This window comes from Hypanus sabinus, chromosome 8, assembly GCF_030144855.1.
Source record: "Hypanus sabinus isolate sHypSab1 chromosome 8, sHypSab1.hap1, whole genome shotgun sequence".
Classification (NCBI taxonomy): Eukaryota; Metazoa; Chordata; class Chondrichthyes; order Myliobatiformes; family Dasyatidae; genus Hypanus; species Hypanus sabinus.
Window position 1 is genome coordinate 77,065,793 of NC_082713.1, and position 26,424 is coordinate 77,092,216.

A 26,424-nucleotide genomic window follows, 5' to 3' on the forward strand; every position below is an offset into this window, starting at 1 on the left:
ACACAGGGAGACTGGGATAAATGTGTACTTTTCATTTTTACTTTTATCAAGGTGTGCACTTATGACATGGTGATGTGATGACGTATGACATTCTATGTTTTGACATTCACGGACTATTATGTATAACCTGTTACAAACACGCACACCCCTACAGAATACAACTGCTTTAGACATCCACAGAATAGCTGGTGAGTTGCTGGCTGTGGAGTGTGTTGCATTACGATATACCAGGAGGAGATTGGTGAGTTTCTGATTCAAGTTTCAAAGTACATTTATTATCAAAGAATGTAAGAATCATGCAATTTTGAGATTTGTTTGCTTACAGGCAACAATAAAACAACAGACCTGAAAGAACCCAATGATAAGAAAATTAAATAAAGACCAACACCCAATGTGCAGAGAGAGGGAGAAAAAAAAAACACAGATCATGCAAACAATACAAGCGAGTAGCAACATTCTGAACCAAAATGAGCCCTGACCTCTGAATCCCAGAGCAGCCCGGAGAAGGTCTAAAGCCTCAGTATCAGTTCATTATAGGACCACAGTAGCCAGCGCAGTCTTCACAGCCTCAGCGCCATGGAGAGAAGAGTGAACATTACGGCACTGCGTTATCAGCTCTTACATCCAACCCCTATACCCTGTCTTTCCAGTCTATCTGGGCCAGTGTTTAAATTGTCCAAACAGTGAATCATTCCTTGCACTAGGACCCAGGCACTGCTGACGTGAAAGGATATTGGGAACACCTCTTACCACTTTGTAGCTGCATCCACTTTTATCAAAACACTTGTGCCCATGAAGGGTCTAGCTAAATCCACATGAATCCTCAGTCAAGGAAGTGAGGGTATTCCGAGGGATGGAGAGGCACTACACGTGGAAATTTCTGGATGCGTTATCATCCCAAAAGGAGCATGGCAAGATGCATGATATGCTGATCTATCCCAGGTCACCAGACAAAATTCAAGCCAATGCTTTCACTTTGACCATGCCTAGATGCCCAGTATGTCGCTTCTCCTACATGTCATCATCTGTTGGTCATCTTCAGCTAAGTCCACAGTTGAAATGCTTCCTCCAGAAAAGTTTGCAAAGGTATCCTCTATCCTGGCTGGAAGGCATTGATCTACTTTCAGGACTGGGTTGGTGGTGACCTTAAAATCACCACAGATACTGTCAGACGAAATTCTTCTTGGCTGCTGGAACCACTGCTCTTGATCATGGGCTCATCTCAACCTTGGCCTGCAGCCGATTGATCTCAATAGATACTTTAACACAGATGGTATAAGGAACCAGATGGGCCTTGCAAAAATTGGATGTTGCATTTTCATTTAACACTGTTTTACCAGTGATATGTTTGAGTTATCCAATGCTATGTTTGAACACTGCTATGATATCACCCAGCACTTTTCTTAATTCATTTTCAGTTGACTCTATGGCAGAGGATGTGGCATGCAAATGGAGGATACATCTCCAGTCCAGTTGTTGTTGTCTCAGCCACTCACATCCCCACAATACTGGGCTTCCTGTTTTTACCAGATACAAACCCAATGTGTCTCATTGGTTATTGCATCTGTTAAAAATGTCACTCTAACAGGAGTTAACTTTTCTCCAGTATGAGTCCTTAGTTGGATATCTGCAGGCTTCAGTTCAGTATTGTTAAAATGCCTGTCAAATTAATTTTGTGACATGACTGAAACAGCTGAGCCATTGTCCTATTCCTTTTTAATTAATTTGTTGTTCATTTCTGGTGTAAGCCACACTGCTTGTCTCTTGTCAGTTTTCACATTGTTAATGTCATATACCCAGTCCTGTATCACTCTTATCATTATTAGGATTTTCGTTAATAGTATGCAAATTAGTGCTCTTTTTGAAACTTTTGTTTGACTTTTTATCTTTTCCTCTTCCCTGTGCAGTCTATTTACGAGGGCCACAAACTTATCAATCAGCCCCGCTGTGGACCACTTCTGGAGGTCCAAGACGCTGACTTCTACAAAGGAGAGATCTGTGTGCTCCACGACAACTGGTCTAAGTGTGTAAATGTAGGAGGGGACTATGTTCAAAAATAAATGTGCTAGGTTTTCTAAAATTGACTCCATCTACCTTAGGCCACAAACTTATCATATTTTTACAAACTCCTCATATTTTTGTCATCTGCCGGACATGCTTTGTGACCTACTTTGTTGCATTTTTTGAAAGTTTCATCTTTAAACCTGGTATGATCTGGTGTATGTGAGCCATAGCCACCGCAGTAAAACAATTTGATCGGTCAGTCTATCTTCTGTTCAGACATTTCAATTTTGTTGACGCTCACTTTCTTTCCTGAATGCAACTCCATTGTGTCTTTGTTTGCTGTTTCATTTGATTCGGTGAATTCAACAGCTCTTTAAAATGTGAGTTGTGCTTGATTTGGGAGCCACTTTTTAATGATTTCTTGCAAGACCTTTTGATTGCCCTTTTTAATGATGTCACAATCAGATCTTTATAGATACTGAAGGGAAAACACAGCCACTGGTTTGTACACAGCAATATTGCATACACTGTGACCTTCTGTGACCTTATAATGTCCACACAGTCTGCCCCAGGGCTATTGATTTACGGGTGAGCAACATTCAGGCACCTGGAGATAACTTCTCAGCTCCTCTTCAGATCAGGATGACGTGTCATTATGTCCACCTGTTTCATGTCTTTAACAGAGTCGCACTCCCTCCGTCAGGCACAAGTGTTCCTCAGAAATGGCTAAGAAATATTTCAGAAAGGAAAGCAGCAAAGGGGAAAGTTGTCATGTAGAATTACATCAAGGTTTAGTGACAGGACTCTTAAATATTTTAACCACAGCATTATATTAGCTCACTGTATTGCTGTTGGTGCTGACCAGTTAATCAATGCCATATGCAACCTTCACCCTCTCTGTGCTGTCTGTAAGGTCCTTCAGTGCATTGGTCAGTATTGTGTAGGTCATGCGGTATGATAATATTGCTTCAAAAATGGAACCAATGACAGGGATGATGTCAAGAATAATTCTCAAACCTTGCAATTATATCTATTACTATTTTCCCCAGCAGGTGAGGGTTACCAAATGCCTTAAGCTCTTCCACAGTTTTTTTTTGTGACGTTGGCCAGTCTTTGAAGAGAAGATTCACCCAGACCCAGGCATTTACAGAAATCGATTATTGCTTAGGCAGTATTTTGATATTGCAAACGTCAGGGAGACCAGGAATGGGGATTGCTCCCACAGCTCCTGAAAGCATTGCCAACATCCAGATATGATTTTGTAGCATCTTACTTTTCTGCTGAACAACCCCACACATCGGTTTCCATAAGCCAGGACAAAAATACTTTTCTTTATACTTGGCAGATCACCTTCAAGTGTTTTATTTAACCGATTGAAATTATATTGATCCATTCAAAACTGGATATCAGGAACACAGTCGGGATCTGAATCCCGGCTTCTCTCAAATTATTGAATCAGTCATTCCAAATATATTCCAGTTCTTCTTCCTCATTAATGTCATTCCCCGCTGTTCTCATTGAATGAAAGTCAGCTTCAATTTTGTTGCAGACAAAGTAGAAAATTTTCCCGAGCTGTTTAATCTGTTTAGCGAGTTTTGCATTGTTTTCTTTGAAATGACCAGCTGATATTATGTAGAAGAATTCATATATTTCAAATTTCATGTTCTTGAGATATTCACCAGCTGGAGATTTTATAGATCAGATGTCTGGCAGGTCCCAATAGCAGACACTCAGCAGGATGGGATGCTGGTATTTGACTATCTTCACTGTACTTTCCCTGATCCCAACTGTAGCAGCTCCATCATCGGTGTTTCGAAGTCCTCTCATGGCATTGATGAAGGTGGATTTTCCTGTACCTGTTTCTCCTGTTACTGCGATGTTAAGCTCTGTGTTATTCTGTTGTATATGAGATTTAACCTTTTCCACGCCACCTCTTTCAAAGTCAGACTTCAGTTTGTTGAGCTCTTCCTTTGTGAGGAATGTGGCATTCTCAAACTGAGCCACCTATTGACTGAAATGATACACATTCCATTAGAATTTCTAATCATAAAAGCTTCCATTTCTACAGATCCCCATTCTCTTGTAATCATCTCATTTGGGACAACTTGCAGTGAACAATTACCCCAAAAATCAGCAGGTTTTTGGAATATGGGTGGTAATTGCAACAAACAGGCAAACCTACTGGACCACAAAGAATGCTTGTAAATTTCATGTGGGTAACACCATAGGTCAGGCTGCAACCTGGCTCTCTAGAACTGTGAGTATTGGAAATCTATCCATACAACCTCACGATATCAATGCAGAAGTCCTTACATGATAGCTGTCAGTTCAATCAGTATCAACTCCATCATAAGTAATCTCCCTTTCTCTACACGGTCAGATGTCAGAGGTTTGCTGATAATTACTCAAGATTCAATTCACTTCATCATGAAAACTGAACAAATTCACGCCTGCTGTAACAAAGTGACCCAGGGTGGTGCAGTGGCACTGTACTGCAAGTGGTGCAGTGGACTGACACCACCAGTGACCTGGCTTCACTCCTGGTCTCTGGTGCTGTCTGCGTGGAGTCTGCATGCTCTCCTGTGACCAAGTCAATTTCCCATGGGTGATCCTGCCACACTGTGTCAGTTGTAGGTTAGTGTGCCCCTGTAAACTGCTTGTCATGCAGGTGGGGGTGGGAAAGTTGGAAACTTGATGTGTATGTGAGAGAGAATTTGTTAGATGGAAATAAGCAGGTGCATGGGAATGGTGGGAATGCTCAGTGGGGGGGGGTGGAGGGAAAGAAAAAATTAAAATGTACAAGTGATTTAAAAAGATGAAAAAGCTGTAAAACATTCATGTATAGAATAAGCAAAGACTAATAACATGTTTGCAACAAATGCCCAGGCTGTGACCATCTCTGAACAAGGAGAGTCTAACCACCTACTCTTGACACCAATACCACGCAGACTTGTCACTGTGTGTCACATACACGTCCCCTACACTGTTTCTTCTTGGCTACTCTGACAGCAACTCACAACCCCCTGATCTCCACTAATAAAACAGGACACTACTGATCAGAGACAATATCACAGCTGCTCTCAGTGGGAGTGGATAATGGGCAGATTATCCACTGAGCCCATAGGGGTAAAACTCAAAATGCAACTACTCTGATTGGATAATATTGCACCCCCAGTAGTAACTTAGTGCATATTGCAACCATTCAACAAGGGGAAAGTCCTGGGGAACAGTATGAGCGGTGTGGAGCATATTAATGTGTTACAGCATTTTGAGAGAAATAAAAAGGTGATGTTGGAACTGTTGAAGAATGGTAAGGTGAAAGGTGTGGTGATGGCAATAGATATGACTGAGGAGTTTAAAAGGTTCTTTGATAAGTAAAGTAATTGCAGAGAATGAAGAGATACGGAGCATGTAAAGGAAGAGTAATTGGTTTAGTGAGGCATCTTTAGCTTAAATGGTGCAGCATAACATCATGTGCTGAGGGGCTTGTTCCCATGTTGAGACATTCTGTGTTCTGTGACAAGGGCTTTGATGGAAGGGAACACCACCACCTACAGCTTCCCCTCCATCATACACTGATATCATTGCTCCACACGGTCACTGGGTCCACACTCAGGAATTCCAGATCCAACCCCACAATGGGATCAGATTTATCAGGATGGCAGCTGATCAGCAAAGCAGATCCCATGCACCAATGAGAATGCTGAGCACTCAGTGTGCAGTGCACTGGCAGGAGTTGCTGAGGTGGGGTTCATTGTAGAGACACACGGTGTGGCATGTTCTGACCTACCTGGAGCTTGCTCCTCCCATTCTTGATGGCTGTTTCTCACGGTGTGGCCTGTGTGACAATCCAGTAATCCCAGCACCAAACAGGGAGAGTGGTTGGGGGCTTGGGTCTCGTCTTTGTCTTCATGTAGCTATCTCCTTGAAAGAAGTAAAGAGTGACTGACGGTTCTTGTCAAACATGATTATTTAAGGATTCTCAGCAAATCACCTTTAATCACTGGAGAATAATGCAGGAAATCAGTGAATAGAACAGCACAGCATAGAAACAGGGTCCTTGGCTCATATTGTTCCTGCTGACCATGAAGCCACAATAAACTCAACCCACCTACCTGAACAAGATACATATCTCTGCAGTCCCTACATGTTGACATGTCTGTCTAAATGTCTCTTAAATACTACTGTTTTGTCTGCTTCCACCACCATCTGTGGCAGAAAGCTCCAGGCGCTACCAGTCTCTGTGTAAAAACATTTCCTTTAATCATGTCCTCTCACCCCCATCTCTGCCCTCCGGTATTTAATATTTCGACCTGGGAAAAGAACTCCAACACTCAACACTTCAACACTCCAACCATCCCCAAAAATCAACTCTGGCTTGTTCCAACTTTCCTCACAGCACATGGCTTCTCATTCAGGCAACATCCCAGTAAACCTCTTCTAGACCTTCTCCAAAGCCTCCATATTGTTCTGTAAATAGGGCAACGAAACATGAATGCAATCCTTCAAATGCAGCCTAAACAGAGCTGCATCATTAGAAAGCTGGAACAAATCCATGTTTGCTTAATTTTCCTTATGCTAAACAGAAATACCCAACTGTATTTTCTCTCCTTATTTTAGTCACCCAGACAGAGGTGAATATGAGGGGAGTTGTGTTTTCTCCTCAAGGTTTCAGGAAAGGATGTGGTGGAACACTGGATGCTCTGAGCTGAAGGTGAATGGAAATAAGAAAGGGCATTGTCCATAGTGCACTCTACAACATGGAATCTCCAAATCAATCATCATCTCCAACATGTCACACAGTTGCCTGTGATAATCACTTTGAATGGATGGTGTTTTCTACTCAAACTCTAAGATTCACAGGAACGTGGTGTATCTGAGGGGTGAAGATGCATCAGTGACATTGCAACTACAATCAAATCAGGTCAACGTGCAGATAATGAACACTGAGCTGAACTGTACTGAAATATGCCTCTTCATTTTCTGTTTTTAATATTCTGTGGTTTTGTTCATTTTTCTCTTTTCATTTGCATGATTTTTTTTGAACGTGGCATGGGAGGGAGTTCAATAATTTGATGATTTTGATTTGATTGGGTTGGTTTCATAGTTCTTTTTTGTTTTGTGACTGTATGTGGGGAAGATAAATGTCAGAGTTGTACAATACATATATACTTTGGGGAGTATTGGGTGTCCAAGGAGGGGTAGTACTCCTGGTGGTGGGCTTGTCGTGCTCCACCAAGGGCAGCTCATCCATCATTGGTCCCCACCTGCCACGCAGCTCTCACCTGTGGATCCAAGTAGCTGATTGCATGCAACAGTGGCCACACCCTGGTACACCACTTTGACAGGCAGGTTAAACCAGAGGAGGGTAGCCAGGAACCTCCTACCCCGGTGAGATAGGGATATGCCTACCCTAGCATCTGAACCCAGATCCAGCAGTCTGGGTGGATGAGATGAACTGCAAGATCCAACAGTGAAGAAGGGGGTGTTGCAATGTTTTGTGGAGAGTGGAGGGCATGACCAGGCACAAAAGGCATCATGGCTATCCACTGCAGCCGAGAAAGTGTCCAGTTATGACGATTTTTGACACTGAAAGAGTGGAACTGCCCTAGTGGAATGGATTTTTCACTATAAATCTCCTCCTGCACAGGTTTTATGTCATCATTGGAAACAACAGACAAGCAACTCTTTGATAATAAATGCACTTCAAAATTTTAAAATACAGTGTGATTAAAATGTAAACATATGCCCACTACTGAGGGATCCCAAGCTCATCTTATGTGAGATGATGCTCTCCTGATCTTCCACACCTTCTCTGATTTGGAAATCTCCCTCTGACTGAAATCACACTCTATTATTTCACACTGGGAAAAGGAAGAAATAAAGCTGAAGAAACTGATATCTGCCGTGGGAAACGTGGACATGTCAGAGTGGGACTGAGAATTTGGACACCATGTAGTGATGACCAGAGCATTTTCTCAAGTGACAATAATAAACAGGGATTCTGTAACTGAATGAGGAATGAAGAGGCATGAACTGATGATTCAGATTAAAATGAGTTCAGGTCACATCAGTGCAGCAGGGGGATATAACTTAATGACTGAAGTATGGTGAAAACAGCCATCTTGCATAATAGTCATGATTCAATCTCCAGATTACCATCAACACTGAGCTTGTTCACCCTTTGCCCTTCATTGAAACATGTGGTGATTGAAAGTCTTTGGATGTCAGGAATTATCCAATGCTTTTCACCTGCTCTTTTAGCCAAAGTACTAATATATTCATAGAATCACTGGTACACACCAAGAGCAGAGTTCACAATGGCAATGACACTGTGCCCGCCAGAGAAAGCAGGATCTCTTAGTGGCCACACATTGTATTTCCACGTCCCATTCCCATTCTGGTATGTCAATCCATGGCCTCCTCTACTGGCAAGATGAAGCCACACTAAGGTTGGAGGAACAACACCTTACATTCCATCTGGGTACCTCCAATGAGATGGCATGAACATTGATTTCTCTAACTTCCGTTAATGCCTCTCCTCCCCTTCTTAACCCAAACGCACTTTATTTATTTATCTATCTATCTATCTATCTATCTATTTACTTACTTACTTACTTACTTGTTTGTTTATTTATTTAATATTTTTTCCCTGCTTATTCTTCTCTCTCTTTCTCACTCTGCCCCTCTCACAATCACTCCTTGCCAGATTTCCATCTTCCTCTGGTGCTCCTCTCCCCTCTTCTTTCTCCTGCAGCCTCCTGTCCCATGATCCTCTCCCTTCTCCAGCCTTGTATACCTTTTGCCAATCAACTTTCCAACTTTTAGCTTCATCCCTCCCTTCCCTCGCCTTCTCCTATAATTTTGGATCTCCCCCTTCCCCTTCCACTTTCAAATCTCTTACTATCTTTTCTTTCAGTTGGTCCTGACGAAGGGTCTTGGCCCGAATCATCGACTGTACTTCTTCCTATAGATGCTGCTTGGCCTGCTGCATTCCACCAGCATTTTGTGTGTGTTGTGAGAAAGAGTGATGGTTGGGAAACTCTCTAGTTGATGATGGTCATTCCCTGCCATTTCAGTTGTACTGATATTACTGGATACTTTTTTCCTTTGATTAAATATTGCTTTGGCCTTGCTGCAGGCAGTTGATGGGAACAATATTTACAGGGAATTTTTGAAACAGAATGAACACTGTTTAATCTTTAAACATTAAACATTTCATTTCAGACTTTAGGGTGGAAGGAAGGTCATTAAGGGAGCAATTGAAAATGGTTTGGATGAAGACACTATTCCAACTAATTTCCTCAGTGATATCCTGGTCTGACCTCTAACAACCACACCAATCTTCTCTATTATATTTCCCCCTTGATGCCACACTCTGTCAAATGCTGCCTTTATATTTTTGGCCCAATTAGCCAAAGTTTCATGGAAAAACTCAAAAATGAATTTAAAAAATTTAAAAAATTACATATTTAAATGAAATACAGAATAAATAAGAACACTATGAATAGAACAACAGTACTATGAAACTGTGTATTGGTTCCTAATAGTCATTGATAGGGGAATTCATTCAGTGTACGCAATGAGATAAATCATTGCAGACACCTTGTACAGATAATGAGCTGCTTTCATGCAAGTCTGAGGTAGAAAGAAATAAGTTATTAACTTCAAACTTTCTGCATAATCACTCAAAGAGTTGAACTACATCTACATATAATGATAGCTATATAACTCACCTCCTCCTTCTTTAGGTCACAAACTTATCAATCACCCATTTGTGGACACTATCTGGAGGTCCAAAATCGGTATGCTCCATGACCGCTGGACTAAGTGTGTAAATGTAGGAGGGGACTATGTTGAAAAATAAATGTGCTAGGTTTTCTAAAACTGACTCCTTCTACCTTAGGCCACAAACTTATCAATCACCCCTAGTAAATAACAGATGGTTGAGGTAACTATGAAATGGTCTTTGCTGGAATTTAAAGTTAAAGAAACATACACATGTATGGATAAAGACTGAACTGGGTCAATAAACTGGAACTCCCTTCCCCACTTCAAGGACTGCAGTGGTTCAAGAATGTAGCTGATAAACAATTTATTCACCTCCTGTCAGCTGGCACTTTAGTTGTCGCCCAGTAAAGACTTAAAAATCTGTCAAAGCACAGTAGCTCGTGTGTCCCAGCAGAGCCTGGTCAGCACTGTATCAGGCCAATGTGACTTGTCCACCATTATGCTTACAAAGACAAATGATAGCTCTTTTCGGCATGTTAACACAATCCCTCAAATCCAGATTATAAAACAACCTCCACCCCATTAGCCTGTTTGGCTCCCTTTGTCCCAGTTTGTGAATTTCATTCTCACGGAGCCCTGAAGCGGGTCTCTCCCGTTTTCCCCATTCAGGAAGGGTCCGCCCCGGATCCTAAATTAGTGACTCGCTCCGCCGCAGAGCGAATCCATTCTTTGCCTCAGTCTGCTCGCAAACGCTGAACCCTAACCATAACCCGGTGTCTTTCTATACTTGCCGACTGTTCTGAGCGTCTTGCTGGGTCAGAACGAAAGAGAGTCAAAAGTTAACCACATTGCTCCGGGACCGGAGGGAGGCGCATGTGGAGAGAGGACGGCAGTGGCCTCAGTGATTCGAGGGGTTTTGCACCATCCAGCAGTCCCACTGACCACGCTGCTAACGCGGCTTGATTTATTTATTTTGATGGATTTAAATTTCCCATGGATGGTGTTGGATTTGAAAATGCGTCTCCCAGATTAACCGCTCAGATCTCTGAACAACAGTCAGTAACTTTATGCCTGTCACCCCTGTTCTCTGAGCTGACATTCCCTGTAATTGCTGACAACCTCTGTTGATGTGCGCTTTGCCTCTCTGCAGCTTAGACTCTTTCCTGGGGGGGAGGCGGGGGGTGGTTTGTAGGTCTCCAAACCCAGATCCCCATCCCAACTGGTCATAAATACCATCAACATCTGAAAACCCAGAATGTTCATTTCGGGTCATCACTCGTCCCAAGCTGCTCATTCTCCCTTCGGGACCCTGCTGTTCACGGACTGTGAATCACGCACACACGGAGCTGCTCTCGGCACCATCACATTATCACTGAGCAATCAGAATTCAACATCACTCCGGCTCTGAACCCAGAGAATCTTACGGGACCAGCGAAGCGGGCGGGGAGACTGAGACACTCTTAATTGTCTGGAATTTTCCCTGCTCACTTGCTTCTCTGGATCTGGGTGGTTGTGCGGTATTATCGTGACCAGAGGGATGCTGTTGCGAACTGCAGCAATCTTCAGTGAAAATGCTTGACCGAAAATAAAGCTACGCCCTTTCCGAGAATAGTTCGGACGAGGACTAAAATATTCATGGAGCTGAAGTCGAAGTCAATACAACAGAAAGGCAACAGCTTTGACAAAACACAACTGTCTGAGCACAGAAGTATTGAAAGGCAAAATCCAATTAATTAGTATGATTGGGTGGATAGTTTGCAATGTGTATATTTTAATGCTAGGCGTATTCTGGGTAAGGGTGATGAACTTAAGTGTGGATCAGTACATGGAATCACGATGCTGTGGCCATTACTGAAAATTGGTTGAGAGATGGGGCAGGAATGGGTAATTACTGTGCCAGGTTTTTGAAGTTTTAGAAAAAATAGAGAAGATGGTAAGTGGGGTGGGGGGGCAGGTGGAGTTTCACTACCCTTTTCCAAAAAGGAATGAAGGAATGGAATTAGGGAAGTCAGGAGGGGCCATGAAAAGTTCCTGGCAAAGTAGGATTAATAGGCAGCCTATTTATATCAAGAGTAAGAGCACATTTCGGGAAAAGCTGGGACCACTCAAGAATAAAGATGGGAACATTTGCTCAGATGCACAGAAAGTGAGTGATGTACTTAACGAGTGTCAGTATTTAACAAGGAAAATGGTAGGAAGAACTGGGTGATCAGTGCTTCGTGTGGAAGTACATTGGGCGCCTTGAGGTCAGGGTAGAGCTAGTGTTGGGCCCCAAACAAGTATCAATGTGGATGTCCACAGAGCCTGATGTGATTTACCCTAAGTTATTGAAGGTGGCAAGAAACGAGTTTGCTGGGGCCTTGACCGGCAGCTTAAGTAGATTAAATCAAAGCTTTGGTTTTGCGGGCTTCGAGGGGAGAGACGAGAAGCCATTCGCTTTTCCATGGGCACCCAGGCTAAGGAGGTGCGGTGTATCCGGAGAGAGAGAGGGCAGCATTCTATGGTCATTAGCACTTTAACTATTTATGTAATGAAAAAGCTGAGGGGGAGCTTTGAACAAAATTGATACCATAGATTCCAGGAAACGTTGCCCCATAACGGAGACTTGTCAATTCAAAGGGCACAGGTTTAAGGGTAAGATGTTTAGAGGGAGTCCGAAGGAAACCAATCCACTGGACAAGAGAGTGGTTGGAATGGGGAACACAATGCCTGAGGGGTGTTGGAGGCAGAGGTTCACAGAACATTTAAATAACTAACTGAAGGATAGAAGGATACCTTCCAGAATGTTTTTTTTTGACCACGTGCTGGAAAAGGGGGTTATACCAGTTGAGTACTTGATGACTGGATGATGGGCTATTTCTGTGCAGTACAATATTTCTCCAAAACTAAACACATGGAAGAAAACCCCGGCTTCAGAGCTGACCGTCAGAAAAGTCGTACATGGTAACATAGACCTACTTTGATAATAAATTTTTATTGAAGTTTCAACTTTGAAAGCAACAAATTACAGCTCTTGCCGAAAGGTTCCTCTTACAGTTGTCAATGAAATGAAGGAAGAAAGAAGCTGAATTTTCTTGTTGTTCATTTCTGGGGTACAGATACTATGGGTTTGTGATAATTGGCCCATCAGTTAATCAGGTCAGCCACTTATTTGTGACAATGCTTAAAGAACAAACCCTAATGGAGGAAATTGCCAGAATTCCCTTCCTTTATTTGGGACATTATGCCATTTAATAGGGGAAGGAGACTGTTGTCAAAGAGGTAAAATTTCTTTAGTTGCATGTACTTCTGACATTTGTAACAGAAAAAACAAGCAACAATCTACACTGGGCCTATATGTGGTAAAAATAGGAGGGGATGTGAGTGACTGAGACAACTACAACTTTGCTGAACATCCAGCCACCACTTACATGCCATATCCTCTGCTGCAGAGTCAACAGAAGAAAGATACTGGCTGATGCCACAGCAGTGTTCAAGAATGCCACTAGAAACTCCAACATATCAATGGTAAAATAGTGTTAAATGAAAATGCCACACCAAAGTTCTACAAAGCCCAACTAGTTCTTCACATCATCTGTGATGAAGATTCGAGTGAGTGAGATCAGCCTGGAGGCTGAATAATTATTTTCAAAGTTGAGCAGAGCCCAGAGGCAACAGCAGTGGCTCCAGCAGCCAAGAACAATGGGTCTGATAGGATCTGTGGTGATTTTAAGGGTACCTCTTACCCATTCCTGAAAGTAAGTCAATGCCCTCTGCCCAGGACAGAGGATATATTTGCAACCCTTTCTGCAGGGAAGCATTTCAGCTGTGGATTTAGCTGAAGCTGAGCAACAGATAATGACATCAGACACTGTGCTCACACATTATAATCCACCCCATCCAGGGAAGCTTGCCTGTGATGCCTCTCCTTAGGGTACAGGCTCAGTCAAATCAAATGTTATGAGTGAAGAGAATGAACACTCCGTAGCTTTTGCATCATGTTGCCTTTCCTCTGCAGAGAAAAATACTGTACAATTGAGAGAGAGTCCTGAGTCTGGTTTGGGGTGTAAAACAGTACAAACACTACCTGTATGGGAGAGAGTTTACCATCGTTACTGATTATCAACCACTGGGGTCCATTTTCAATCCACTGAAGGATATTCCACTGACAACAGCAGCACAAGTGCAAAGCTGGGCTCTGATTCTTGGAGGACACAATTACAAGATTGAATTCAAGTGGGTGACTAATCATGAAAATATTGATGGATTGTCCCATTTACACTTGTAAAAAGGACTAACAAACAAAAAAATGTTCAAATTCTGTATTGGCACAAATAATTCAAATCAAAACCAGAAAAAAACCCACACTCTCAGGTCTACAAGGCCACTCAAAATGTCTGGAAAGTTTAGCAGAAATTCCCATTCTCCCATTTATACCAGTGCCAGGATGAAATTGCCCAAGACAGAGTTTCCCTTAAATGGGGATCAAGAATAGTTGTACCATCCAAACTGAGAGCTGAAGTGTTAGAGGAGCTACATACCGGGCATCTAGTCATGGTCAAAGTGAAAGCACTGGCTTGAAGTTTTGTCTGGTGACCTGGGATAGATTGACAGATCGTGCAGCTTGTCATGCTCTGTTCGGGATGACAATACTCCAGAAAATTCCACTTATAGTGCCTCTCCATCCCTGGGAATGTCCTCATATCCCTGTCAGAGGATTCATGTGGACTTTGCTAGACCATTCAGAGGCACAAGTTTTTTGGTAGAAGTGGATGCAGCTACAAAGTGGTCAGAGATGTTCCCAATATCCTTTCACGTCAGTGCTGCCTGGGTCCTAGTACAAGGAATGATATGCTGTTTGGACAATTTAAACACTGGCCCAGACAGACTGGAAAGGCATAGTATTGGGATTGGAAGTAAGAGCCAATATCACTCGCTGTCCCGTGATGTTCACTCCTCTCTTCATGGTACGGAGGCTATGAAGACTGCCCCAGCTGCTGTGCTCTGTACCTGCTAATATAATGAGCTGATACTGAGGCTTTGGGCCTACTCCAGGCTGCTCCAGGCTGCTCCAGGGTTCGGATCTCAGGACTCATTTCAGTTCGGAATGCTGTCGCTCTCTTCTATTGTTTGCATAATTTGTGTTCCCCCCCCCGCCCCCCCCTGCAAATCGAGTGTTGGTCTTCATTTTTTTGGGTTCTTTTAGGTTTCTTGCTTTGTGGTTGGCTGTGAACAAACAAATCTCAAGATTGTACAATTTATACATTCTCTGATAATAAATGTACTTTGAAACTTGAATCAAAAACTTTGCAATTTCCTTCTTGCATGTCATAATGCAACACACTGCACAACCAACAACTCACCAGCTATTCTGTAGGTGTGCGTAGAGCAGTTGTGTTTTATAGTAAATGGCACATGTGTTTGTGTAGGCTATATGTAACAGTGCATGAATCACATCATCACATCACCACATCATAAGTGCACGGCTTGATAAAAGTAAAAATGAAGAGTACATGTTTGTTCCAGTCCCCCAGTTTTTAAAAAATTATTTTTATGACTTGGATTTACAAAACATAACAGTGTTGTTCCTCCAACCTGAGTGTGACCTCACCATGGCACCAGAGGAGACCATGGACAGATCCCACCAGTAGATCACACCTTTAGTAACAGACAGAGCGAAGGACCTCGATGATGCGATCCCCATTCTACATGAGGTCTCTCTGATGTACAAAATACAGTAGATGACACTGACAGACTTGCAGGTGAAATGTTGTGTCACCTGGAAGGACGACTTCTCCCTGAATGGTGATGAGGGAGGAGATATAGGGGCAGGTTTAGCATGCCTGTTTGCAGGGATTAGCTGTACCAAGGAAGTCTGTGGAGAGGGATGAGTGGACAAGGAAGCCACATAGAGACCAATCCCTAACAGTGGGGGAGGGGGGTTGTAGTGGGTAGGAAGTGGTGTTTAGTGGTAGGAATCTATTGGGAATCATGAATGTTACAGAGAATGATATGCTCGATACAAAGGCTTGTGGAGTGAAAGATAAGGACAAGGGGAACCCTATGGGAAAAGCTGCAGTCCAGACAAGATGGCTGGGAGAGTCATGAGGTTTATAAAATATATCAGTAGATTGACTGTCACCAGAGATGGAGAGGAAGGGATTGAGAAAGGGGAGAAAGGTGTCCAGGTTGGGCCAAGTGAATTTGACAGCAGGGTGGAATTTGGAGGCAAAGTTGATGAAACTGAGAAGCTCAGGAAACAGAACCAATGCAGTCACTGATGTAGTGTCGAAAGAGTTGGGAGGGGTTACCCATGTAGGCTTGTAGCAACCAAAAAGGCAGGCATAGTTGGGATCATCGCAGGTGCCCATGGGAACACCTTGGGATTGGAGAAGGTGGGAGAAGCTGAAGAAGAATCAGTTCTGCCAAAGAGAGGAAGGTGGTGGTGGAGCAGAACTGTTCAGGTCTGTTGTTCAGAAAGAAGCAGAGAGGTTTAAATCCATCCTGTTGATGAAGAGAACTGTATAGGGACTGAACTTCCACAGTGAATACGAGGTAATCAAGGCCAGGGAGGTTAATGACTGAGGAGTTTGAGAGCATGTGATGTGTCAGAGATGAAGATAGGAAGGGACTGAACCATAGAATTCTGAGTATTTGTGTAGTGAGGTAAGCTACCTCAATGCAGGGGACCAGAATGTGACCCATGGGGAGATGTCAAATGGATTGGTTGAATATTGTATTGAAATACTGTACTGTAAGAGAAATTGTGTGATGCAGGAGAACTGGGAGAACGAGAAATGTACAAATTAGAACTAGACAGAAAAATGATTCTGGACATTACTGGCAAATTTGGAAGAAGCAGAAACACTACAGTGAGCAGAAAACATGAGTGAAATGAGCAGGAGATCGGGGGAGGAAGTCAGAAGCAAAAGCATTGTTGCCGTGCACGAAATACTAATTGTATTTTAATATTCTTTTGTATGTTTCACTTCTGGTTCATAAATTGCAGCTTATCCATTAACAGGAACACATTAAGAGTCACAGAGTGATCTCATGTGGAAACAGGCTCTTTGGCCTCCCATGTCCATGTTGACCATCAGACAACCAACTGATTACTCGCAGTCCAGAAATTATATTGTTTCCGTCAGCACTTCTTGCTTCCAATTGGCATTGATAAAGAATTGTCAGTGTTGCCTGTGGAGAAGCAGGTTTTGGATGACACAACGTGAGGAAAGGAGAAGGGTGTAGTACCAATGTGACAATGAATAATTTTGTTGCAATAATGGCCAGTGATACACATGGTACTTCATACTGCTGGGGTGTGCAGTTCAATGAGAATATAAATGTGTAAAGGGATCTGCCAGATGTGAACACCGCACCTCTAGAATTCAGAGCAACCGACACAGCTGATATCTTCTAGACCACCCAGTCACAAACATCTTTTCATTACAATGGTTGATCAGATATTTGGTAGAATTACCTTTTTCCATTAGATATAGGTCATCCTTAATGTCATGTGGAATAAAGAAAAGGACGACTCCACAATCCAGTGAATCATAGTAACCATTGAGATTTACAATGGGCTGTTTTCACAGTGTTGGTCACTGATCTACAATATCTATGTTCACCTGTGAAGCATCTTCACACAAGTTTTTCTCAATTTTTTCATTGGTGGGTTTCTGGGTCGATGAGTGATTTCTACATTGTAACACTTTCACACAGGAGGGGTAAAGAGACAATGCTCATAGAAATGTTGAATCAACTTTCAGATGGTTAAATCACAACTTCTTGTTGCTGTCTCAGCTTTCAAAAACTGAGAATACATTTGGAAAAAATGAAAATGATTGGTTAAAGATTGAAATGTTGATTAAAAAGTACATTGAAATATTGAAACACAGTGAAATGCATCCTTTGTGTCAATGTCTAACACAGTCTGAGGATGTTCTGGGGACAGCCCACAATTGTCGCCGTGATTCTGGTGCCAACATAGCATGGCCATGACTTACTAACCCCGACCTGTGCATATGAAAGGAAACCAGGGCATCCAGGGAAATGCAGACAATCACGGGGAGTACACACAAACTTCTTTTAGACAGTAACAGGAATTAAACACCAACCTACTGATCACTGGCAATGTAAATCATTATGCTGCTTTGCTGTCAAGCATCCTAGAAATATTAAAAATCAGGAAACTTTTAAAATTGCACTGGAGAAAACTATTTCATATCAAGACAAAGTACTGAAGTAAAATTAACAAATTAAAAATTTTAATTACATTAAATTTGCCGTCATTTTTAACACCAATAGAGTCACAGAAGAGTGCAGCACAAGATAGGTCCTTTGGCTCACGTAATCAATGTTGAAACCATTTAATCTGTCTTCTCCCATCATCCTGCACTGGGACTATAGTCCTCCATACCCCGACTATCCACGTACCTATACAAACTTCACTTACATGTTGAAATAGAACTCATATGCACCACCTCAATGGACAACTCATTCCTCACTTTCACGGTCCTCTGAGTGAAGAAATTTCCTCTCATGTTCCCCTGAAACTTTTCACCTCTCATCATTAACTGATGAACTCCAATTGTATTCTCAGTCAAAAAAGCCTGCTTCCATTTACCCTATCTATACCTTTCATAGCTTAATATACCCCTATTAAATCTCCTCTCAATCTTTTACATTCTAAGGAATAATATCTTAACCTATTCAATCGTTGCTTATAACTCAAGTCTTCGAAATGCAGCAACATCCTTGTAAACTCGGTACTTCCTCAAACTTATTTATATCTTTCCTGTAGGTAGATGACCAAAACTACATATAATACTCCAAACTAGGCCTCACCAATGTCTTATACAACTTCAATGTAACATCCGATCTCCTGTATTGTATCTGGATTTCAGCAAGGCATTTGATAAGGTTCCCCATGCAAGGCTTATTGTGAAAGTAAGGAGGCATGGGATCCAAGGGGAATTGATCCAGAACTGGCTTGCCCACAGAAGGCAAAGTGTGGTTGTAGACGGGTCATATTCTGCATGAAGGTCGGTGACCAGTGGAGTGTTTCAGAGATCTGTTCTGGGATTCCTACTCTTCGTGATTTTTATAAATGACCTGGATGAGGAAGTGGAGGGTTGTGTTCATAAACTTGCTGATGACACAAAGGTTGAGGGTGTTGTGGCTAGTGTGGAGGGTTGTCAGAGGTTACTGTGGGCCATTGATAGGATGCAAAACTGGGCTGAGAAGTGGTAGATGGAGTTCAATCCAGATAAGAGTGAGGTGGTTCATCTTGGTAGGTCAAATATGATGGCAGAATATTGTATTAATTGTAAGAGGCTTGGCAGTGTGGAGGATCACAGGGATCTTGTGGTCTGAGTCCATAGTATACTCAAAGCTGCTGCGCAGGCTGATTCTGTGTTTAAGAGGGCATACTGCGCATCGGCCTTCATCAATCGTGGGATTGATTTTAAGAGCCGAGAGGTAATGTTGCAGCTATACAGTACCCTGGTCAGACACCACTTGGAATACTGTGCTCAGTCCTGGTCACCTCACTACAGGAAGGATGTGGTAACCATAGAAAGGGTGCAGAGGAGATTTACAAGGATGTTGCCTGGATTGGGGGGCATGCCTTATGAGAATAGCTTGTGTGCTCGGACTTTTCTCTTTGGTGGATAAGAGGTGACCTGATAGAGGGGTATAAGATAATGAGAGGCTTTAATCATGTGGATAATCAAAGGCTTTTTCCCATGGTTGATATGGCTAACAGGAGAAAGCATAGTTTTAAGGTGCTTGGAAGTAGGTACAGAGGAGATGTCATAGATAAGTTTTTTTTAATGCAGGGAGTGGTGATTGCATGGAATGGGCTGCCGGCAACAGTCGTGGAGGTGGAAACGATAGGGTCTTGTAAGAGACTCTTGGATAGGTACATGGAGCTTAGAAAAATAGAGGGCTATGGGTAACTCTAGGTAATTTCTAAGGTAACAACATATTCGGCACAGCTTTGTAGGCCGAAGGGTCTGTATTGTGCTGTAGGTTTTCTATGTTTCCATGACTCTCAAAAGAAAAACGCCTGAGGTGCTTTCACACATTTCTGATATTGTGATAAAATACTTTAAAGACAGGAATGCTTCATTCAGTAATCAACTCAGGAGTAGGAGGCATAATTGGCTTATTGGACATTGTCAGAATTAATCTCAAAGTTCAATGAAATCAATCTTAAATTACAATTAAATGATATCAATCTTATCAAAGTCAAATCAGTCTTTGTAATACGGGAGAGCAGGTTCGAGGATCCAATGAGTGAAATGGGAGACTCAGATTTAAGAACAGGTATTTATTTATACATTGGGCTTCGAGCGAAACAACTGTTCATCTAAACTATGCAAAACCACTACACTGTACATTCAGTTAACATTTAATTGAGTGACTACTCTGATAACTCCCCAATTTATAAAACACAAGAGTAAGCATGCTACGAATTGATACATTGCTAAGCAAATGCAGGGGTGGGGTGTTGGTCCAGCTGCATCTGCATTGCTCCTTCCCGGTGTTCCACGACTCTGCCTGAAGTGAGCTCTGCTGGTGTCAGAAAAGGAAAAGAGTGAACCTTATGCTTGTGCTACCTTTATAAACCCCAGAGTGTACAGAACGGGAAATGGGCACCATGGCACCCTTACCAACCAATGGGAAAGAGGGTTGCAGATTTTAAATGAACCAATCAACATGATGGAAGCAGCTTTAGTGTGAAATAAGCCACACCCACCATGGGACAGTCTTTCCACAGTTCTGTCCAAGTTAAATGCAACATTGTCTGTCACAATCTTTTCCCATTTCTGATCCTCTCTGAGTTGGAAGACAAAGAACGAATACCGGATGATGATCTTCAAGTATTCTGTGTCCACCCGGAAGAGCTGCATAAAGACATATCAGAAAGATTTCAGGATCTTCTCTCATTTCAAATTCCAGATTGGGTAATGAATTCTTTCCTGAATACTTGTAATGAGAAATTAGCAGGAAGGATGGGAGTAGAAATGATCTCGATGAACATGAATTTGAGCTGAAGCTGAGGTTCAAAAATCATATCAAGACTTGTAAATGCAGAAAGAACTCTATCCTGTACTGGGGAAAAAGGTCAAGACGTTCTTTATTGCGTTTCCATCATCATACTTAGTGGGGCATTGGTTCAGTGCAGTGCAGTTTCAAAGTAACGAAGCAGACTGAACGTGGGGACCTGAGTCTCCTGAGTAACACTCAGCCTGTTCTGAGAATCTGATATCACTGCCCCAAGCCCACCCATCTCACTGAAAGGTGAAAAAGCAATGAATCAGTTGGACAACTAATGTACACTCCAAATTGTTCATGAAAATTGTTTTTACTGTAATTACATACATAAATAATTTTATTTGTAAATTTACATCAACTTGAATTATTTTTCCAATTATTTGTCACTGCTTTGAATTGCTGTTCCTAATTTCTTTCACTTTCTTTTACGGTTGTTATGTAATGGCCAAAAAGGGAGAGGGAGCAGCAGGGATGTGATCTGGGAGACAAGGAGGCGGTAACACAGAAATGTTTGGGAATCACTGGTCTCGTGAATAACCCATCATAGAGGAGGTATCTGGCATTATCCTCGATGTTATTCACACCCCCCAAGTACGAGCATTCACCTTCAGCGATTTGCTGAATGCTGTGTAATTGCTGTGAGGATTAATTAAGTGGTTTGTGCCTTCAAACCTGTACTTAACTTATTATCGAGGAAAACGATTAAACAATTTATTATGAATGCCACAGGGATTAAACTTTGGTGTGATTCAAAGAGATTACCCACAATTAATGAGTGTGTTCGAGTGGGGTGGATATCCTCACCCCTGATGATTTGCTGATTAGAGTACTAAACTCAGTGAGACTTTTGGGGAACGTTACGCTGGTTGAACAGCGGTTGGATCAGTCGGCGGGTAAGGATATTGTGTTATTCCAGACTAGCAGCGACACGACTGAAGTTGCTTCCACAGACCTTGGATAACAAATTCCTACTCCTCTGTCTAAATACCCCACTGTGCATGTGGGTGTTGGACTCGGTGAACAGACGTCACGTAGACAGGATGCACAAGTGCCCTCCCTCCCCGTTTTCCTCCACAGAGATGCCCTCAGGGCTGTGTGCGTTGCTCATTGCTGTAGACTCTGCTCACACAGTTCTGCAAGGCCAGACACTTGAGTCATCACATTGCCGAGTTTGCCGATGACTCGACAGTGATGGGGTTCAACAAAGTTAGCAAAAATGATGAGATTGTCTACAGGGTGGAGATGGAAGAGTTCCAGGCCTGGTGCCAGGTAAATAACCTCTTCCTCAATGTCAAAAAGACAAATGGGATGGTTATCGACTTCAAAAGAACTCACAAAACTCACACCCCTCTTTACATCAGTGGCACAGCAGTAGAAACTGCCAGCAGTTTCAAACTCCTGTAGTGTAGATCTTGAACCAACTCTCGTGGTCCCAGAACACATCCCACACAGTCAGGAAAGTTCACCAACACCTCTACACTCTGAGCTGGCTGAAGAGAGCTGGTCTATGCATATCTGTACTAATGTCATTCCACAGCTGCACAGTAGGGAGCATCCTAACAAACTGCATCACCTCTCCAAGTGTCTTCACCATTGTCTATCAACCTGCAACATAGCTTCCCAACTCCTGTTCCCATTACCCTGACTAGTGAAGCCCAGTGTGCCAAATACTTTCTTCATCACTCTCTCTCACCTTCTGTAACGCTGGTTTCAGTGAACTATGCACTTACAATCCTAGTTCCCTCAGTTCCATAACACATCCCAGGGTTCTCTCATTCACTCTGTAAGTCTTATCCTCGTTTGCTCTCCTAAAGTGCCATTCCTCACAGTTTCCTGGGTTGAAAGCCATTTACTAATCCCCGGCTCACATACATACTTGACGAGGATCTCCCTGTAATTTTTTGTAACATTCTACAAAACCACAGATTTTTGTATCATCCACAGATGTTGTAACCATGCTTTGGATATTCACATCCAAATTGTTTATCTGTATTACCAACCCTGTGGAACACCTCCAGACAAAGGCTCAAGTCTGAGAAATGAACCTTTACCATCAGCCTCTGTTTTCAACCCTAAGCCAGTTATGAATCCAAAGCAATCTCCCCATGGCTCTCATGTGATCTAATGTTCTAGAAGAGCATGCCACTTGGGACTTTGTTAAGGCCTTGTTAAAGTTCATGTGGATGATATCCCTGTCCTACTGTTATTTAGTCTCTTGATTATCTCATCAAAGAGCAAAGCCATGCTGACTGTCTCAAAACAGAATCTGTCTCTTGTACTTCAGAATCTCCCCCAGAAACTTACACATAATTGATTTCAGACTCATAGGCCTGTAGTTTCCTGGTTAGTTTCTGCCAGTCATTTAAAACATTAGTACCACATTAGGCACTTGCTGGACTCACTTGTAGAAAGAGATGAAATAAAAATCTCTGCAACTGCTTCTTCAATTTTGTTTCCATCTTTCCATAAGATCTGATAATGCACAAGGTCAGGCCATGGGATTTATCCATGCTTGTACACATTGCAGCCTCCAATACCTCGTCACTGCTAATTTCCCCATTTTATTAGCATGCATCATTTTCCACAAAGTAAAACTGAGGAGCAATATTCATTAAATATTTCATCTATTTCCTTCGATCCTACTTGTTCTTTTGAGCAAAACTGCTGCATCCATTGTTGCTTATTACCGATTGAATGATTTTAATGACATTGAGGTAAACTGGTGCAGTAAGTTTGCAAATGACACCAAGACTGGGGGCGTAGTGGACAGCGAGGAAGGCTATCAGAACTTGCAGCATGATTTGACCATCTAGGAAAATGGGCACACAAAATGGTAGATACATTTTAGTGCAGACAAGGGTGAGGGTTGCAATTGGGAGGACAAGTCAGGGTAAGACTTACACTGTTAATGTTGGGCCTTTCAGGTGAGTGGTAGAATCTAATTGTTGAAACTGAGTTTTGAGTACTGTGTGCATTCTCATCAGCAACCTGCAGGAAAGGTATCTATGAGCTTAAAAGAGTGCAGAGAAAATTTACAAGAACATTGCTGTGATCTGAAGGACATAATTATAAGGATAGGTTGAATAGCTTAGGAACTTATTCCCTGGAATGCAGGAGAATGTGTGGATCTTATAGGGTGATACAAAATTACAAGGTGTGTGGATAGTTTGAACACATACAGACCTTTTCTCCTCGAAGACAAGAAATAGAGGTAATAGGTTTAGGGCGAAAGGTGAAATATTGAAAGGGAATTGGAGTGGTAAATTCACTCAGTCCATAGCTTGAGTGGGTAACAAGCTGGCAGCAGATGTGGTAGATGCAGAAACAATTGAAAGGTTTAATATAAGTTTGCATAGGTACATGGATGGAGTGAGTTTGGAAAGGCAATAATATCCAAGTGGGAAGGCTTGCAAGAGCTCTTTGGGTGGGCGGGGCAGTTAGTGGGTGGTGTTTAAACTTGGGTGACAGGTGAATGGAAACCAGAGTGACAGAACAGATAGTGGAGAGTTTGTGGAGACAGAGGTTGTTAAAACCTCAGACAATGTCAGGATTCAAAAGGTTGTGCATGGTGAAACCAATATTCTGAGCTGTGTTTATTTTAATGCAAGAAGTACATTAGGAACAACAGAAAAGCTCAAGGCATAGATCAGCACATGGAATTATAATAGAGTAGTCATTGGTGTGAACTGGTTGCAAACGGGGCAGGACTGGCAGCTCAATGTTATAGGGTTCTGTTGTTTTAGACAGAACAGAGTGGGAGGGATGAAAGGGAGCTTGTTAGTCAGAGAAAATAACACTGCAGTGCTTCATCAGGACAGTATGGGGAAGTTGAATAGCGAAACTTTATGGGTGGAACCGCATAACTGTGTGTTAGGGTCTGGTCCAGAGCCCACCTCCCAGGTCTTGCTCCAGTCCGCAGACACCGGACTCCGGGCCTTGCAGCCAGCCCTCCTGTCACCTGGAGCCGTTGGATCATCTTGGCTTAAGGAAGTACACCTGTTGCCTATTAGGGGGTAGGTGTTTATAAGGGGCTTGGGGACTGAACCTAGTTGGGGTTGTTCTGCAAATGGTTGCTTTGAATCTTGTTTAACTGACTTGGTACCTGGTTGCTTTCTGCTCTGAATTTGGTTCTGCCCTGGTTGCTGGCTGCTCTGTATTGGTTCTGTCCAGGTTTGTCTTGTTTTCCTGCTTCTCCTGTTCTGCCATATTTGTCTTGCCTGTGCTGTCTGCTTGCTTCTCCCTATGTACTGGTGTATCCTGGTAGTCCTGCTGCTCACCCTGGACCCAGCTCCCTTCTGTTCCCTTGCTTCTGTTGGGTAGGCCAGGCTGTTGCTGTTACCCCTTGGGTGGTTCTGTCACTTCCTGTCCCTTGCCTTTTGGGTAAGCCAGGCTGTTGCTTGGTGGGGGGACTTGGTCCCCTTCCTACCCTTCACCTCAGATGGGTTGTGCCTTGCAGCTGCCCAGGTGTCTGAGCCTTACCCAGGCCTCCATGTTTCTGCCTGGGGGGTGGCCCTGCCTGGGACCCACATGGCCTGCCCTGAGGACTCTGACCCTTCCCACCAATTGCTCCCTAAGGGTTGTGCCTGTACCTGCCCAGGGTTCTGTGTCTTGCCCGGGCCCCCATGTTCCTGCCTGGGAGGCAGCCCTGACCAAGAGTTGTGTGCCTGCCCCAGGGAGATCCTCCATCCCTGCCTCAAATTCTGTCTGGGATCCTGCCCTGCCTGCATTACCCCTTTCATACCATGGCATCCCCATCCTGTCCTACCCCTAGTACATCACTGCCTGAGTCCTGCATTTGGGTCCATTCCATGTCTGCTCCTGACACTATGGTCTACATTCATGGGGCTGTAATGGGGACCTTGACCCATCACAATTTGCCTTTTGCCATAATAGATCAAAAGCAGATGCAATCTCAGTGGCTCTTCACATTTCATGAAGGGAAAGAAGGAGCACATACCAATCCTCATAGAGGGATCAGATGTGGAGAGAGTGAGCAGTTTCAGGTTCCTGTGTATCAAAATCTCTGATAAACTAGCCTGTTCCCAACATACTGATATAAAGAAGTGACTGTACTTCATGAGGAGTTTGAACAGATTTTGTAGGTCAACAAGTACATTCAAAAACTTCTATAGATGTATGGCAGAGAGCATTCTGACAGGCTGCATCACTGTCTGGTATGGAGGGGGGCTACTGCACAGGGCTGAAAGAATCTGCAGAGGGTTGTAAATTTAGTCATCTCTATCTTGGTTACTCGCCTACAAAGTACCCAGGACATCTTCAAGGAGCATTGTCTCAGAAAGACAGAATCCATTATTAAGGACCTCCGGTACCCAGGGCTTGCACTTTTCTCACTGTTACCATTAGGAAGAAGGTACAGAAGCCTGAAGGCACACACTCAATGATTCAGAAACAACTTCTTCCCCTCTGTCATCCGATTCCTAAATGGACATTGAACCCATGAACACTACCTCAATTTTTAATATATGTTTGCTTTTTGTAAAATGTTTAATCTATTCAATATACATAGACTGTAGTTGATTTACTTAATTATTATTTTTCTTTTATCTCATGTATTGCGTTGAACTGCTGCTGCTAAGTTAACAAATTTCACAACACATGCCTATGATAATAAACCTGATTCTGTTTATA

The 26,424-nt window shown here is 42.8% G+C and overlaps 1 pseudogene; it reads right to left on the reverse strand.

Moving 5' to 3' along the window:
- Positions 1 to 2,783: 2,783 nt before the first annotated feature.
- LOC132398242 (interferon-gamma-inducible GTPase 10-like) lies at positions 2,784 to 5,814 on the reverse strand (annotated as a pseudogene).
- Between the last annotated feature and the right edge of the window lie 20,610 nt (positions 5,815 to 26,424).